General features: G+C 34.5%; 1 protein-coding gene across 1 annotated transcript in view; it reads right to left on the bottom strand.

Annotated features, from left to right (window-relative positions):
* The window catches only part of LOC107748970 (AP2-associated protein kinase 1-like), a 53,736-nt gene that overhangs the window by 30,943 nt on the left and 15,062 nt on the right, over positions 1–7,731 (bottom strand). The window lies entirely within an intron of this gene.

Here is a 7,731-nt window from a genome sequence, read left to right as displayed (position 1 = left end):
TGTGTGTGTGTGTGTGTGTGTGTGTGTAAAATAGTATATCAGTCTGGCGAGTAAACAAAAAAATTTACTAGCCAATGGCGATTATATTGCCAAGGTGTGCGTAGAGGGTTGTACTTAAGACTGGTTTTGTGCTCCAGGGTCACATTTGTCTAAGAAAATCATTTAGCAAAGTCAAAACGGGACAGTTATCATCTTCAGTTCAGACAAGAACATGGTAAAACCAGTAAATTAATAAATCAATTTTCTTTCGATTTTAAGAGTAGAACCACATTGATTACATGCACATTATTCAATTAGGCTTTCAATGTAAAAAATAATAATAAAATGACTATTTACTATTATTTTAAGGTAAATGAGTGGTGATGGAGGGAAGGAAATCAAAATGAACAAATAAATTCTGCTTTTAATTCAAATGGATGTTTTATGTCCTTATATAGGCTATATATTTCCACCAAAAATGTTTTGTAAAAGTGCATAAATGAAAAAAGTGACAACAAATGTATATTTGTTAATATAATTAGTTTATGATTAATTTTAAAATGATATAAGAAAAACACTTTTTGTGTTACGCACACTACAGATTTTTTTTTTTAATGAAAATATTTGTGCGGACCACTAATATCTTTTACAGCCAGTTTTAAGAGAGCTCACACAGCTTCATATAAACCTACTGCCAAAAGCTGATTAAATCAAATGCTACATGAAATAGTTTATGCACACATACAGCACCACACACACTCTGACCATGAGTCATGTGCTCAGATAAACACACATGCAAACACACGGAAAATGGCAATTACTTCAAAAACAACAAACCACGCCTGTGCCCTTGCAGCGACACACACACACACACACAGTGCCCTCGGATGAGGTGTGGTGTAGCAGTAAGTAAACTGAGAATGTGATTATGTAAGGGTCTATAAATATCGTCCCACTATCTTGTTTACAATGACGAAGAATCTGTAAGAGGCAGGACTGAGAAGCTTACTGTACTCAAAACTACAGGAATACTTCACGTTAGATGCTTAAACATCACACGTGTTGGCATGAGATGGCAAATTAATATCCAATCTTTCAACTTCTCCCATGCTGAGCTAAATGCGGCCTAACATACCTGTTTTTATACATTTTCATAAAGTCAGTTATTATTTTGTTCTTGTAAATATATGTAAACACCTGCGAAATAGCTTATTCAGGACAGTACTAAATAAGAAATATCAAGATAATTAAAATCATTTTGCATGTTCTGCAAGGGGTATGTAAACTTATGAGCAGAACTGTATGTAATTAATACAAACAACAAAACTACTCTATTCTCATAATTTATTTATTTGTTACTTTTTTTAAGGACTACTTGTAAAAGCAATGTGTAGGATCTATGTCTCACAACAGACCCACCTACATGACCAACCCGTAACGGGGTTCCCTCAAAGACATCCCGGAAGCCCGCATCAGCAACGGAATCACCTCAGCTGTTAACCAGCAGAACGCAAGTAAACGAACAACTCTCTAATCTGCTGAACTGGTGAATTTAGATTCGTTGCTCTGTGAATTCTTAAGGTGAATTCGCATCCCTCGTGAAAACGAGGTAGAACTATGAAACTCAGAACTCCGTTAACATAATTTTTCTTCCTCTGAAACTGTATGTTTGTGTGTATGTGTGTTTTAGCTTAGTTTGATGTAATCTAGAATAGCCAATGAATTTCATGTTTCATTTATAAATAATCGAGTGTCTGGTGTCATATAATTTCAAGGTTAAAACTTTGCCAAGATCAACGTTACCTCTCTCTTAAGAGCTGACAAATTATCATAAGTGTGTTAACCGTGGCCAGGAAAACACATATTTAATTTGTTAAAATATACTGAGAATCACCGGCTCGCTGGACGACCCTTGATTTAAAAGTATAAACTATTTAAAGTCAAAGTCAGTTTGATCAGGTGGACCTCGAATTCTCAGATCGAGTTCTTTTAGAACCTGAGCTAGAAATAAACCTGAATGAATTAATAATGATTAATTCCCTTACAACTGAGTAAAAATTATTACAAATGTTTACTTAATTGAGAAACACTTGAATGCAATAGTCTATTGTTTCAATTGTTAACAATTTTACCAATTTAAATAAAGGAGTGAAGTATGTTTATATTAGTTTTTGCCAACATTGTATTATGCATAGTATGTATGTAATTCCTAAATACAATGACTTTAACAAACCCTGATTTAGTAACATGATTAGCATGTTACATTTCTGGATTAAAAATCCATATGGATATTTTGGGGGGGCATAAAATGGATGTCCTGAAAATGGTCTAGAAGAATAAAATACAAAAATACATGTACTGTATTTTTTTTTTGAATAAGTATATATTTTGTTGACATATTAGGAGTGGTGACTTCTAAAAGAGTTAATATCTGAATTAATAACTAGAGATTGACCGATATATCGATTTACCGATATTTTCCCCGATATTTAAGCATTTTACCATAATCGGATATCGGTTTTGTAATATCGGATTCACCGATAAACGCCGCCATCTTGTGGGTGTTTTGAGAATTGCACGCAGGATCGCAATTGCAGCGAGTCTGAGGGGAGACGAGACAACAACAACGGCATGGTGCAGGTACTTGATTTGTTGTAGTTAGTAAAATTTATTTAACATAACAGCCGTTTACGCACAAATTAGATGCATTACATAAATGCCTGATTTTTATGTTATGTAGTTTATGCAGCTTGGCTCGAAGAAATAGAGACGAACTCACGGAGTCATGTAAAATAATCCGTCAAGTCATGAGGCAATAATGATTAGTTCAAATAAAGTATCAAATGCAAGAAATCATTAGAGATCGACCGATATATCGATTTACCGATATTTTTCCCGATATTTAAGCATTTTACCATAATCGGATATCGGTTTTGTAATATCGGATTCACCGATAAACGCCGCCATCTTGTGGATGTTTTGAGAATTGCGCGCAGGATCACCATTGCAGCGCATCTGAGGGGAAACAAGACGACAACAACGGCGTTCACGGGCACTTGATTTACTGTAGTTAGTCAACTTTATTTAACATAACAGCCATTTATGCACAAATTAGATGCATTACATAAATGCCTGATTTTTATGTTATGTAGTTTATGCAGCTTGGCTCGAAGAAATAGAGACGAACTCACGGAGTCATGTAAAATAATCCGTCAAGTCCTGTCCCAATAAAGACGTAACTTTGCCTGAATTAAATAATATGCAGCCATGAATGAGCGCATGTTGGAAATGAAAGTGCTGAATTTAATTCACTCTCTGTTGTATATTTGTTCATCATTAGTCTCGTGAAGCCGCTTTCATATTGCTGTTCACTCACCGGGTTGATGCGGTTGATGCTCAGGAAATGCTCCTCCTGAGCTTTTGTATTTTCAACACAAAAAAAAAAAAGATGACTGAAAAGAGGAAAAACCAAAGTGAAGTATGTTCTTACTTCACTCAGTCATTTATTTACTTTATTACAGTAAATAAATATCGGTTCTGCATATCGTTATCGGGCACATAAACATGCAAATAATTGGTATCGGTAATAAAAATATCAATATCGGTCGATCACTATTAATAACTCATTATATTTGTTAAAAAATGTCTCATGTATTCAGCATGTGAGGAAAACGTTATTCTAAAAGTGATATTACAGTAAAAAGTTATAATTAAAATGTTTCTTGAAAGTGGCTGAAAAGTTTTTCAAATCAACATGAATACATAGTACATCCACAGGTATTATATTAACACTTAAAAATACATGAATCCACCTTTGAATGTAGTCCCACCTCTAAAAGATGACAATTTTACAGCTTACGTATGTTTTTGTGCCACCTCTGAAACAACTTTACTCTTGGCTGAACCTCAACAAGCTCATCCTCTGTCATGCAGAAACCGCTTTATTGTTCCAGTCGATTCCTGTTGGATAAAATCTAAATTAACCAGTGCTGTCCTCAATCTAGAGACAGAAGCCATAAAAAGGTGGAGAAACCAGCACATTTCTTTGGCTGTACATTGATGTTTCTGTGCCACCTCCATTGTGATGTGAACCCTGTGTCCCAGCATGCACTACTCAGGTTTCTTCACTGAGTGTCTCACATGTCATTTCTCTATTGTACAGAGATACAAAGATAAAATTACAGCTATGTTTCCAATACTCAAGGGCAAATGATGAAATTGTTGAACAATGCTTGGAGACATTTCTCTCTGCTGATTTAAGACCAGTGCTGCTGTCTCTGACAGTATTATGGATATGATTTTAAGGGCTCAATCATCCTCATTTACTCACCCTCAAATCTGTATGACTTTCTTGTGAAAGTGGCCAATACAATGTAGTATGACACTATATTTCAAGCCTTTTGTGAGAAACAGAACAAAATATGTCATTATTCAATGAAAACTTACTTTGTGCATTCACGAGAGAAGTATAGTTTCTAATTAGTCCATCCATTTCTACTAGTCTGACCCATTCAGTCCATTGTGCAAACTAGTTGTGAACAAGACAAATGGCCATTATAACATTGAAAGGGTAACCAGCCAAAAATAACATGATGAAGACACTGCCTTATCTCATGTGACATAATGAATGCGCTCAATGAAAACACAATGAGCTAAAATGGGTAAAAATTCAAATTTGCAGAGAGAGATGAAGTGAAATCCCCCTATATTTGGAAAATGGACAGTATAGGACCTTAAAAATGAAGATATCAAAAGTAAAAGTTTGTTAAGATCCAGAATGTCACAGAATAATGAGATGTCTTTAGTAATTCTTGAGTTACAAACTTTGGAAAAATAATATTTTGGCACTCAATGTTCTATAATTGTTATTTATTTATTTACTTATTTATTTAGGAGGGATAGAAAACAAGATTATTTTCCCTCTACACAAGAAAAAAGTATCAGCTATACGCAAAGTGACCCACATTTGGTTTTTGATAATGTGTACAATTTAACACTTTACTCAAAGAGCCACACTGAGATCCCCATTTCTCTAGAACAGAAACTTATAGGGGCTTAAAAATGTAGTCCAAAAAAAAAAAAACATCTAAAAAGATATTCAGATCTTTTATTTTTCTTGAGTTAAAGGCATGCTTTCAACATTGAGGGAAGTTGAAAATTGAAGAGGAAAACATGAAAAGTGTGTTTTTTTTTGTTTTTTTTTCACTTTTGAACTGTCACCAGTGGCATATACTGCAACAATGATTGCTTAAGTCAGCATATTTCACTAAAATTGTAAAAAAAAACAAAAAAAACAATGTCATCTTTTTCCAAGTTATTTTCCTCCTCCTGTAATTTGGCTCCAAATCTCTGGTGGAAATTGTGGATTAAATATGAAATAATATAAATATAAATCTTTGTCCGCAGCATTTAATATTTTGGCTTTCATCACAAATGTAATATTTTGGCTTTCATCACAAATTTTATATTTTGGCTTTCATCTCTTATCAGAAAAAAATATTAGCAAAATAGCTGGGGATGTTTTTAAAATTTGATTTGATGCAGAATAACTCAATACCTGATTTTGCAATGTTTTATTCTTGCACTGTTAATTCTTTTCACATCACATTTTTTTGAGGAGACATTGCCGCCTCAGAGAGAAAACACCCCAGACTTTAATTAATGGACGCAAACCAAACTGCAACAGAAGCAATACAGACACACACACACACATAAAAACACATACAGACAGTGCCTCAGGACTGTGCTAAATTTGAACAGCTTTGTTGGAGAGGAGGTATCGTTTCCTTTCACCCTCCATCTCTCATTTCCTGTCGTCTCTCTGGTGTGTGTTAGAAATCTCCTCGCAGGAGGATGAAGCAGGCAGAACTGGCAGCATATAACTATGACTCATCCATTCAGCATCGACTCACACACACCCACCAAAACACTGTAGACCTGCATATGAGGAATCAAACAGCCATTATAAAAACACTGAGATTCCATTTCCATTATATCCCACTAATATGCACTGCATTCTCAGGTTGCTACTAGGGGCGCTGTATTTGTCTTTATCGTTAACTGTCTTCTTCTATGGAGCGGGCAGAAAATTGATGATTTGACGAAAAATATATGACGATTCAAGTTTGGTAAATAAGATGGTAAATAAATCACGAAACAATTGGGGGTGGAGGTTTATATGAATGTATCTCTGAGGGGAACTGACCCTCTTTATAAGAGTTTAGATGGTATTTTCTTTTCACCTTGCCTCTGTATAATGCATATTAAATAGTGTTTATAAGCACCTCGGTAACTAAGAAAACGCTGTATCGCTGCTGTTCCATAAGTGCCACCTGCTGTCAGAGAGAGCCCGTCTGCTGTTTGTTTCGTTCATATTTTATATAGAATACTAGTTTCACAAATCCAAAGTTGGACCATTCTGTTTTCACGTTAAATTTCGAAATTATACAATCTAATTTAAATCAAAACTGTTCATGCTGCATGTGTGAAGCATCTTTGTTTAAATTGTGATTAAAATGCAGTGGTCGCCTCTAATTTTAAATGGAAAGAGCACAGGCAAAGCCTTAATTTGTTTATATGCAGAGATCTCTTTTATTTGTATTATTTATTTATTTGATTTGCATTTTGTTTTAAAGGCACAATATGTAAGTTTTCGCCACTAGAGATCGCATTTTCAAAACAATAACAAAGGCGAAGCTTGATGACGCTGTGAAGGAGGATGTTCACGGATGAGGTAATAAATTTTTATTTATTTTTTTATTAATTGTACCTTCCACAGTTATTCAAACAGCGAATACATTACACAGAGAATGCGAGCAAAGAACATTTATGACTGACTTAAATCTAGCGCGAGTTTAAGCACTTTCAAAAAACTCCCCTTATAATCAGTAAAGCTGTCTATACACGGTTTTATGAATGAATCTCTTACATCATACGTACATCTGCGCTTTGTTGTTTATGATGAGAGAATTCGCGTGAGAGCTGAATTCAGTCAGCCAGTGCGTGCACTGAACAAAAACTCATCTGAACGCCTCTGATTGGCCATTGCATTCATAAGCTCAGCAGACTTGTGTGTGATTGGTTATAATGCGCAACACTGTAAAAATGCGTAAAAAATCATGGTGCAACACTGAGCAGATCTAAATGTAATGCTGCGGTCAACACTTTTCCTTTCATTTTCATTTTATTCGCGACAGCCGTAATGGATTTAGTTTAACGTTAACTGTACAGCAGCATTTGTGTCCGTGTGTTGCCATAGTTTCTACAAGCGGAAACTGGGGATATGCGGATATTACGTCATTGATAGGCGACAATGACCAGGGACGAGTCATTATTTAAAATTTGAATTTCTCTGGATTTACAAATCCTTGGGAACTTTTGGTATAACATAAATGCACAGCTGCATGAAATATATCACACTGTGTAAGTAGTTTTTGGATATTTTATTACGAAAATCTTACATATTGTGCCTTTAAAATTTCAATTTAGTTTTGTTATTTCACATATACAATTTCTCAAAGAAATGTGCAGCATTTTTTGTCTGAGGAATAATAAAAGCACACCTTTTCATTTATCTTTTGTCTTAAATCTCATTTTGTTCAAAAAATCATGAGAAAATCATATTGTGAAATTAGTATCTTGAATTGTATCGCATCATGAGTTCAGTGAATCGTTACATCCCTAATTGTAATATTTCTCTGTAAAAATAAAAGGCATTTTAAGAAAAATAATACAATAATTATTTTACTTTAC

This window comes from Sinocyclocheilus rhinocerous, unplaced genomic scaffold (assembly GCF_001515625.1).
Source record: "Sinocyclocheilus rhinocerous isolate Xijiao unplaced genomic scaffold, SAMN03320098_v1.1 scaffold470, whole genome shotgun sequence".
Lineage (NCBI taxonomy): Eukaryota > Metazoa > Chordata > Actinopteri > Cypriniformes > Cyprinidae > Sinocyclocheilus > Sinocyclocheilus rhinocerous.
Note: the sequence above shows the minus strand (reverse complement) of the source record. Positions and strands in the feature narration are given on the sequence as shown.